Here is an 11,716-nt window from a genome sequence, read left to right as displayed (position 1 = left end):
TATGTGTCTCTGATCAGATTTGTTTTAAAATTTTCTGTGCTGCAGAGAGAGGATAATCCTGGTTGAATAAATACTTGAAATAGAAGCAACCATGGCTTCCGAGTGGCGCTGTAACATCTGCTTCCAACTCACACTCTCAAACACATAGATCCCCTGAACGCAGCTCACTCTCCAGATCCCAATCACCTGAATTCTGATCACCAATTCACACACCTGTATGTCATTATCACACACTATTTAGTTCAGTTCTTTGCACCCCATCTTTGTGAGGTATTGTTTGTTTTGTGATACACTTCTATTCGAAGCGCTGGATTTCCTATACTTTTCTCTTCCTGTGTATGATCGTTTTAGCCTGCCTCACTAATGACCCCTTTTGCATATTCCCTGCCTGTACCTTATTCTATCGGATTTCCTGTTATCAACCTATTGCCTGATCTCCCGGACAAAGTTACTAGCCTTTTCCCTGCCTGTACTGTTGCCTTTTTCGACCCCCTGTGCATGACCTTCTGCTGGACCCGGTTACCTGCCTCCTCCTGTGATCCTTTACACTAAACACCTGCTGCACCCTGCGCTTGAACCCAGCTCTCTGTCCCATTTCGTGCTCATTACAGGTGCAGCGGTCTAAGGCACTGCAAGTCAGTGCTAGAGGCCCAGCATCGTCCGGATTTGGCCGGTGTAGGTCGTCATTGTAAATAAGAATTTGTTCTTAACTGACATGCTTAGTTAAATGAAGGTTAAAGAAACTCCGAGGAGGGTCTGAGGAGTGGCCAGTCCTCTTCTGGCTGTGTCGGGTGGAGATTATAACAGTACATGGCTAAGATGTTAAAATGTTCATTGATGACCAGCAGTGTCAAATAATAATAATAATCACAGTGGTTGTAGAGGGTAAAAATGTTAGTTGGCATTTCATAGCCGAGCATTCAGAGTTAGAGACAGCAGGTGCGGTAGAGAGAGAGAGTTGAAAACAGCCTGTCCGGAACAAGGTTGCACGTCCGGTGAACAGGTCAGGGTTCCATAGCCGCAGGCAGAAGAGTTGAAACTGGAGCAGCAGCACGACTAGGTGGACTGGGGACAGCAAGTAGTCATCAGGCCAGGTAGTCCTGAGGCAAGGTCCCAGGTCTCAGGTCCTCCAGGAGGGGAGAGAGAGAGAATTAGAGGGAGCATACTTAAATTCACATAGGACACCGGATAAGACAGCAGAAATACTCCAGACATAACAGACTGACCCTAGCCCCCCGACACAAACTATTGCATCATAAATACTAAAGGCTGAGACAGGAGGGGTCAGGAGACACTGTGACCTTGTCCGACAATAGCCCTGGACAGGGCCAACCAGGCAGGATATAACACCACCCACTTTGCCAAAGCACAGCCCCCACACCAATAGAGGGATATCTTCAAACCACCAACTTACTACCCTGAGACAATGCTGAGTATAGCCCACAAAGATCTCCCCCACGAAGATCTCCCCCACGGCACGAACCCAAGGGAGGCGCCAAACCCAGACAGGAAGATCTCGTCAGTGACTCAACCCACTCAAGTGACGCACCCCTCCTAGGGATGGGATGGACGAGCACCAGTAAGCCAGTGACTTAGCCCCCGAGACCGGGATTCTCTGCCTCTAACCCTGTGGAGAGAGGGGAACTGGCCAGGCAGAGACAGCAAGGGTGGTTCATTGCTCCAGTACCTTTCCGTTCACCTTCAGACCTCTGGACCAGACTACACTCAATCATAGGACCTACTGAAGAGATGAGTATTCACTATAAACTTAAAGGTCAAGACCGAGTCTGCATCTCTCACATGGATAGGCAGACATTCCATAAAAATTGAGCTCTATAGGAGAAAGCCCTTCCTCCAGCTATTTGCTTAGAAATTCTAGGGACAATAAGGAGGCCTGCGTCTTGTGACCGTAGCGTACGTGTAGGTATGTACGACAGGACCAAATCGGAGCGATAGGTAGGAGCAAGCCCATTTAATGCTTTGCATGTTAGCAGTAAAACCTTGAAATCAGGCCTAGCCTTGACAGGAAGCCAGTGTAGAGGCTAGCACTGGAGTAATATGATCACATTTTTTTTGTTCTAGTCAAGATTCTAGCAGCCGTGTTTAGCACTAACTGAAGTGTATTTACTGCTATACCTGGGTAGCCGGGAAAGTAGAGCATTGCAGTAGTCTAATCTACAGTAGAAGTGACAAAAGCATGGATTAACTTTTCTGCATAATATTTGGACAGAAAGTTTCAGATTTTTGCAATGTTACGAAGATGGAAAAAAGTTGTCCTTGAAAAAGTCTTGATACGTACGTCAAAAGAGAGATCATGTAACGGCTGTCGTAGTCGTTCTCCTCCTCAGACGAAGAGGAGCATGGATCGGACCAAGATGCGGAGAGGTAAGTGTTCATATTTAATGACAAAACAACAAACACTACAAAATACAAGAACCAACAAACGTGACTAACCCGAAACAGTCCTGTGTGGCCCAAACGCTGACACAGGAACAAACACCCACAAAACACAAGTGAAACCCAGGCTGCCTTAGTATGACTCTCAATCAGGGACAACGATTGACAGCTGTCTCTGATTGAGAATCATACCAGGCCGAACACAAAACCCCAACATAGAAAAACACACATAGACAACCCCACCCAACTCACGCCCTGACCAACTAAATAAATACAAAAACAAAGGAAAACAGGTCAGGAACGTGACAGAACCCGCCCTTAAGGTGCGAACTCCGGGCGCACCAGCACAAAGTCTAGGGGAGGGTCTGGGTGGGCGTCTGTCCATGGTGGCGGCTCTGGCGCTGGTCGTGGTCCCCACCCCACCATAGTCAACCCCCGCTTCCGTGGCCTCCTCCCAATGTCCACCCTCCATGTCAATCCCACTGTACCAAAGAGCAGTAACAGACTGAGGGGTAGCACCTGACTGAGGGGCAGCACCGGACTGAGGGGCAGCACCAGACTGAGGGGCGGATCCTGGCTGGCTGGCTCTGGCGGATCCTGGCTGGCTGGCTCTGGCAGATCCTGGCTGGCGGAAGGCTCTGGCGGATCCTGGCTGGCGGAAGGCTCTGGCGGATCCTGGCTGGCGGAAGGCTCTGGCGGATCCTGGCTGGCGGAATGCTCTGGCGGATCCTGGCTGGCGGAAGGCTCTGGCGGATCCTGGCTGGTCCTGGCTGGACGGCTCTGAAGGCTCGGAACAGACGGGCAGCGCTGGGCAGGCAGACAGTTCAGACCACGCTGGGCAGGCAGGCAGTTCAGACAGCGCTGGGAAGGCAGGCAGTTCAGACAGCGCTGGGAAGGCAGGCAGTTCAGACTCAGGCTGCGCTGAGCAGGCAAGCAGCGCAGGCGGCGTTGGGCAGACGGCCGACTCTGACCTGCTGAGGCGCACAGTAGGCCTGGTGCGTGGTGCCGGAACTGGAGGCACTGAGCTGAAGACACGCACCACAGGGAGAGTGCGTGGAGGAGGAACAGGGCTCTGGAAATGCACTGGAAGCCTGGTGCGTGGTGTCGGCACTGATGGTACTGGGCTGGGGTGGGAAGGTGGCGCCGGATATACCGGACCGTGAAGGAGGACACGCGCTCTTGAGCACCGAGCCTCTCCAACCTTACCAGGTTGAATGGTCCCCGTAGCCCTGCCAGTGCGGCGAGGTGGAATAGCCCGCACTGGGCTATGCAGGCGAACCGGGGACACCACCAGTAAGGCTGGTGCCATGTACGCCGGCCCGAGGAGACGTACTGGAGGCCAGATATGTTGGGCCGGCTTCATGGCACCCGGCTCGATGCCCAACCTAGCCCTACCAGTGCGGCAAGGTGGAATAGCCCGCACTGGGCTAAGCACGCGTACTGGGGACACCGTGCGCTTTACCGCATAACACGGTGTCTGACCAGTACGACGCCCTCTCACTCCACGGTAAGCCCGGGGAGTTGGCTCAGGTATCCAACCCGGCTTCGCCACACTCCCCTTTAGCCCCCCCCCAATACATTTTTGGGTGAGCCTCTCGGGCTTCCAGCCTCTCTTACAGAGGCAGCCACCGCTCCTGGGCTGTGGCTGCCTCCTTCTCCTCCCGAGAGCGGCGATTCTCTCCAACCTTTGCCCAGGGTCCTTTTCCGTTCATGATCTCCTCCCATGTCCATTCCTCTTTTCCCCATTGCTGTTGTTCTTGCCTTCCTTCTCCACTCCGCTTGGTCCTGGTTTGGTGGGTGTTTCTGTAACGGCTGTCGTAGTCGTTCTCCTCCTCAGACGAGGAGGAGCATGGATCGGACCAAGATGCGGAGAGGTAAGTGTTCATATTTAATGACAAAACAACAAACACTACAAAATACAAGAACCAACAAACGTGACTAACCCGAAACAGTCCTGTGTGGCCCAAACGCTGACACAGGAACAAACACCCACAAAACACAAGTGAAACCCAGGCTGCCTAAGTATGATTCTCAATCAGGGACAACGATTGACAGCTGCCTCTGATTGAGAATCATACCAGGCTGAACACAAAAAACCCAACATAGAAAACACACATAGACAACCCACCCCAACTCACGCTCTGACCATACTAAATACATACAAAATAAGGGAAAATAAGGTCAGGAACGTGACAAATACATATTTTCAGAATAATAATATTTAATCCTCTCCTCAACAGAAAGGTTGCAATCCAAACATTCCCACAGATGATCTAAAGTCACAATAGATATTAAGGAATGAAATCGCCAGACAATGTATGTACAGTATCTATCCAGTAAACAACCAAATAACCTATAAGAATGAATTCATCCATGTAATAATTAACAAATAATCTGTCATCCCAATATTTTGTTTAATAAATGAATATTTGATTAACTTTATCTTCTTATCTTGGTGTACACCAAGTTAGAGTCTTAGGATAAATAAAGTGGGCATATGAGCATATAAACATTTCTCTAAAACAGGTTATAGGCTGCATGTGCACCATCAAGTAAGAACAGTATGTGAAATTAAGAGGGGCAAATAGACCAAATTATTAACGTGAGGCACAAACCACTCATGGTTGAATTTGCGATTTCCAACTTGTTGTGTGTAATGTTCATGTCCAATAGCCGTTGAGCACTGATATGTTTTATATATAATTTATCTTCAATATTTATCTCCATTGACAAGGATTTAAAAGGATTTGCCAGTAGATTGTCGACTTGATTCATGATGATGACTGCTAGCTAAGATTTTGTGTCACACTGGTATAAACGATTTGGAGACAGGCGGAGGAATACATCACGGGACGAGACCCGTAATACAGAAAGAACAGAACATGCAGCACAGGCTGAGACAACTCATAGGTATTCACACGACCAAAGGACATGGGAACAATAATCAACAGTCAAATGGTGAACCAAAGGGCACATTTATACAATTACAATCAGTGGGAATGGGGACCAGGTGTGTGTAATGACACAGTTCCGGAGGGATCCGTGACATTTTGAAAGTAAGATGCTGACATTATCAGTCCAATCAAAGCTACTGTACATATAATATGATTTGACGTCATTTTATCTGTGACCAATGACCTTGAGCCTTCTTGGAAGGGCACTTCTAATGTAACTCTATGGTTAATTATAACGTGATTAAACCAATCATGTAAACATTTATGAACTAGGAAATCGTGACCATAACGGGAAAATGTTGTTTAAAGAGTTACTATCTCCCGATTTGAATTCTCCTGAGATATTTTCATATCACAGATAACAGTCGCTTATTAATGAATATCTACCATGGTCAGTCTCGTCTTGAACATAGTTATTTCTTGTAGTCTGCACGAACCCTACTTTATTTATGAATCAGCGATACACAAATTGGCTCAATTATTTATTTACTAACTAATTAAACCGGTACAGAACACACAAAGCATACTAACATTATACAGTAAATTCAGTCTCTAGAAGACTAACAAAACATGACAGTTTGTTATAACACGATGCCGAATTCAGAGAGAGGAAGGGGGGAGGAAGAGAGACAAAGGAATTACGCTCATATTATACTTACGATTGAGCTGTCCTTGATCATCGAGATCCTTTGGTCACGGAGATGTTGGGTGTACGACTCTGGTTTGGCCACCAGAGATCAGCATGTCCTTGGTCTTTGTGGTTGAATCTGTGTTTTAAATTCACTGCAGTAAGGCACTACAGTAAAACTGTAAAAAATTTGGCAAAGAAATGTACTTTTTGTCCTGAATACAAAGTGTTATGTTTGGGGAAAATCCAACACAAAACATCACTTAGTACCACTCTTCATATTTTCCAGCATGGTGGTGGCTGCATCATGTTATGCTTATATTTGTCATCGGCAAGGAGTAGGGAGTTTAAAAGAAGGGGGGAAAAAATAGGAATAGAGCTAAGCACAGCCAAAACCCTAAAGGAAAACCTGGTTCAGGTAAAAAACAACAACATTGTTGCTCTAAAATATTGGAGAACAAATAAAACCAAATTACGCTTTGCATGCCACCAGTTGAGGAACCCTGTTTTAATACCTTATCGTTTATTTATTTGTTGACTTGTTGCTGTCATTGCAAACTAAATAATTTGAATTATTGAAATTCCTGAGAGATATGACAACAATAAAAAGTGTTGTAGTGGTTGTAATTGGCCATATTCCAGGTTGACTGCATTGCAGACGCATGCCAGATCGCACAACGCCTCTATAAGTGTTAAACATATAAGCTAACCACATCACTTGAAGGGCCTCCCGAGTGGAGCAGCTGTCTAAAACATCACTTTTTTTAGCAACCTGATGCCGGACTGGGAGGTAAACGCAACCATTGGTTGATGCAATGCAACGTCTGCAATGGGGTCAGCCTGTAAACATTACCAATCTTTTATCAAACCACTCCTCTCTTTCATATTAATGCAACATCCTGTCATGTAGCTAGGTTGAAGATGGGAAGGTTAAGACAACGTAATATCTCCATGTGGAAGCGTTAGAAAATAAACAAATTCATGGGACCAGCGTCGTTGCTGGATTCTACAGGATTAGCATTATAACAGTGACTAGTGGTCAGAAAATTCATAAAGTGGCTGTAAAATTGTAAAAAAACGTCTAAATTAATAGAATGACAGTAAAGCAGCTATGTGTTCAATGCGTAGTTAGCTGAAATTCACCACGATTGTGTTTATTTTTCACTTTGATGGCAAACTTTCTGTGCTGCTAAAATTCTCTCCCAGACATTCAGAATGTAGAAGCTGGTCCCTTGGGGTCCGATTCCTACTTATGAAATGATGCCTTTCTTAATTAAGGACTTCTCAGTATTTGGTAATCAGACTTACCTTATGTGGGTGCGTAATGGGCTTTGCACGTGTGGTTCCCTTGAAGGTGCTGAATAAATGTAATTCGACCATTGCTGGCCAACAGATTTTCTCATGGAGTTCTCAGTTAATAGGGTTTTCAGTACATTTATCTTAATCCATCCCTTTAGGAACGGTGTACTCTTAATTAGAACTTTGTCGACAGACTACAATGCATTGAGAGAACGGGTGTCACACCCTGTCCTTAGTATTCTTTGTTTTCTTTATTATTTTAGTTAGGTCAGGGTGTGACATGGGGAATGTTTGTGTTTTATCGGTTTTGGGTGGTTATATGGTAAAGGGGGTGTTGGGTGTAGTGTATGGGTTTGTGTTGAGTGTATGTGTCTAGCTGTGTCTATGTTGGTGTAGTTGTCTAGGAGAGTCTATGGTTGCCTGAATGGGTTCCCAATTAGAGACAGCTGATTTCTGTTGTCTCTGATTGGGAGCCATATTTAGGGTAGCCATAGGCTTTCGTTTGATGTGGGTAATTGTCTATGTTATACGTTTGTAGCCTGTATGTGCACTACGTTCATAGCTTCACGGTCGTTTGTTTGTTTTGTTAGTTTTGTAATAGTGTTTTGTTTTTGGTTCTCCTTCTTCATAATAAAAAGGAAGATGGCTTATTTTCCTAATGCTGCGTTTTGGTCCGTCAATCCTCCACACGATCGTGACAGATTGGAGGAACAGTAGATGCAGACATGTTTGACAATTGAGGAACGATTAGATGCATTAACATGTTGACATTGAGGACGTTAGAATGTCAGTAACATGTTGACATTGAGGAACGTTTAGATGTGAACCAACATGTTGACATTGAGGAACGTTAGATGCAGTAACATGTTGACATTGAGGAACGTTAGATGCAGTAACATGTTGACATTGAGGAAGTTAGATGGAGCAACATTTGACATTGAGGAACGTTAGATGCAGAAACAGGTTAACATTGAGGAACGTTAGATGCAGTAACAATGTTGACATTGAGGAATGTTAGATGCAGTAACATGTTGACATCGAGGAACGTTAGATGGAGCAACATGTTGACATTGAGGAACGTTAAGATGGCAGCAACATGTTGACATTGAGGAACGTTAGATGCAGTAACATGTTGACATTGAGGAACGTTAGATGCAGTAACAGTTTGACATTGAGGAATGTTAGATGCAGTAACATGTTGACATTGAGGAACGTTAGATGCGGTAACATGTTGACATTGAGGAACGTTAGATGCAGTAACATGTTGACATCGAGACGTTAGATGGAGCAACATGTTGACATTGAGAACGTTAGATGCAGTAACATGTTGACATTGAGGAACGTTAGATGCAGTAACATGTTGACATTGAGGAACGTTAGATGCAGTAACATGTTGACATTGAGGAACGTTAGATGGAGCAACGTGTTGACATTGAGGAACGTTAGATGCAGAAACATGTTGACATTGAGGAACATTAGATGCAGTAACATTTTGACATTGAGGAACGTTAGATGGAGTAACATGTTGACATTGAGGAACATTAGATGCAGTAAACATGTTGACATTGAGGAACGTTAGACACAGTACATGTTGACATTGAGGAACATTAGATGCAGTAACATGTTGACATTGAAGAACATTAGATGGAGCAACATGTTGACATTGAGGAACGTTAGATGCAGAAACATGTTGACATTGAGGAACATTAGTCATTAACATGTTGACATTGAGGAACGTTAGATTGAGTACATGTTGACATTGAGGAACATTAGATGCAGTAACATGTTGACATTGAGGAACGTTAGACACAGTAACATGTTGACATTGAGGAACATTAGATGCAGTAACATGTTGACATTGAGGACATTAATAGTGGAGCAACATGTTGACATTGAGGAACGTTAGATGCAGTAACATGTTGACATTGAGGAACGTTAGATGCAGTAACATGTTGACATTGAGGAACATTAGATGCAGTAACATTTTGACATTGAGGAACGTTAGATGCAGTAACATGTTGACATTGAGGAACGTTAGATGAGCAATATGTTGACATTGAGGAACGTTAGATGCAGTAACATGTTGACATTGAGGAACGTTAGATGCAGTAACATGTTGACATTGAGGAACGTTAGATGGAGCAACATGTTGACATTGAGGAACGTTAGATGCAGAAACATGTTGACATCGGGAACGTTAGAGCAGTAACATGTTGACATTGAGGATGTTAGATGCAGTAACATGTTACATCGAGGAACGTTAGATGGAGCAACATGTTGACATTGAGGAATGTTAGTGGAGCAACATGTTGACATTGAGGAACGTTAGATGCAGTAACATGTTGACATTGAGGAACGTTAGATGCAGTAACATGTTGACATTGAGGAATGTTAGATGCAGTAACATGTTGACATTGAGGAACGTTAGATGCAGTAACATGTTGACATTGAGGAACGTTAGATGCAGTAACATGTTGACATCGAGGAACGTTAGATGGAGCAACATGTTGACATTGAGGAACGTTAGATGCAGTGACATGTTGACATTGAGGAACGTTAGATGTAGTGACATGTTGACATTGAGGAACGTTAGATGCAGTAACATGTTGACATTGAGGAACGTTAGACACAGTAACATGTTAACATTGAGGAACGTTAGATGGAGCAACGTGTTGACATTGAGGAACATTAGATGGAGCAACATGTTGACATTGAGGAACATTAGATGCAGTAACATGTTGACATTGAGGAACGTTAGATGCAGTAACATGTTGACATTGAGGAACGTTAGACGCAGTAACATGTTGACATTGAGGAACGTTAGATGGAGCAACATGTTGACATTGAGGAACGTTAGATGCAGTAACATGTTGACATTGAGGAACGTTAGATGCAGTAACATGTTGACATTGAGGAACGTTAGACCGTAATAACATGTTGACATTGAGGAACGTTAGATGAGGCAACATGTTGACATTGAGAAACGTTAGATGCAGTAACATGTTGACATTGAGGAACGTTAGATGCAGTACATGTTGACATTGAGGAACGTTAGATGAGCAACATGTTGACATTGAGGAACTTAGACACAGAACATGTTGACATTGAGGAACGTTGATGCAGTAACATGTTGACATTGAGAACGTTAGAGCAGTAACATGATGACATTGAGGAACGTTAGATGCAGTAACATGATGACATTGAGGAACGTTAGATGCAGTAACATGTTGACATTGAGGAACGTTAGATGCAGTAACATGTTAACATTGAGGAACGTTAGATGGAGCAACATGTTGACATTGAGGAACGTTAGATGCAGTAACATGTTGACATTGAGGAACGTTAGACACAGTAACATGTCGACATTGAGGAACGTTAGACACAGTAACATGTCGACATTGAGGAACGTTAGATGCAGTAACATGAAATGTCTGTACTTTCCTGATGCCCTTATTACGATGTCAAGAGATGAAAAAGATAGGTGAGCAAATAACTTCAGCAGCTCCTTTCTCTTCCTCTTGCAAGCCAGTACACGCTGTAGTGTACTACTAGTCAGTGTGTGTGTGTACCTGTGTGTGTGTGTGTAGTTTAGTGGCAGCAGGCGAGAGCAGTAGAGCTCTCAGAAACAATTATGTCATCTAGACAAGAAATACATTCCAGATAGAGCACAACAGCTTAGTGTGTGAATGTTAGTGTATATACACTGAGGGGTGTGAATGTTAGTGTATACACACTGAGGGGTGTGAATGTTAGTGTATATACACTGAGGGGTGTGAATGTTAGTGTATATACACTGAGTGGTGTGAATGTTAGTATATACACACTGAGGGGTGTGAATGTTAGTGTATATACACTGAGGGGTGTGAATGTTAGTGTATATACACTGAGGGGTGTGAATGTTAGTGTATATACACTGAGTGGTGTGAATGTTAGTGTATATACACTGAGTGGTGTGAATGTTAGTGTATATACACTGAGGGGTGTGAATGTTAGTATAACACTGGTGGGTGATGTTATTGTATATACACTGAGGGTGTGAATGTTAGTGTATATACACTGAGGGGTGTGAATGTTAGTGTATATACACTGATGGTGTGAATGTTAGTGTATATACACTGAGTGGTGTGAATGTTAGTTTATATACACTGAGGGGTGTGCATGTTTAGTGATACACCGTGAGGGGGTGTGAATGTTAGTGTATATACACTGAGTGGTGTGAATGTTAGTGTATATACACTGAGGGGTGTGAATGTTAGTGTATATACACTGAGGGGTGTGAATGTTAGTGTATATACACTGAGGGGTGTGAATGTTAGTGTATATACACTGAGGGGTGTGAATGTTAGTGTATATACACTGAGGGGTGTGAATGTTAGTGTATATACACTGAGTGGTGTGAATGTTAGTGTATATACACTGAGTGTTAGTGTATGTTTAG

This window comes from Salvelinus namaycush, chromosome 36 (genome assembly GCF_016432855.1).
Source record: "Salvelinus namaycush isolate Seneca chromosome 36, SaNama_1.0, whole genome shotgun sequence".
NCBI classification, from domain to species: Eukaryota; Metazoa; Chordata; class Actinopteri; order Salmoniformes; family Salmonidae; genus Salvelinus; species Salvelinus namaycush.
Note: the sequence above shows the minus strand (reverse complement) of the source record.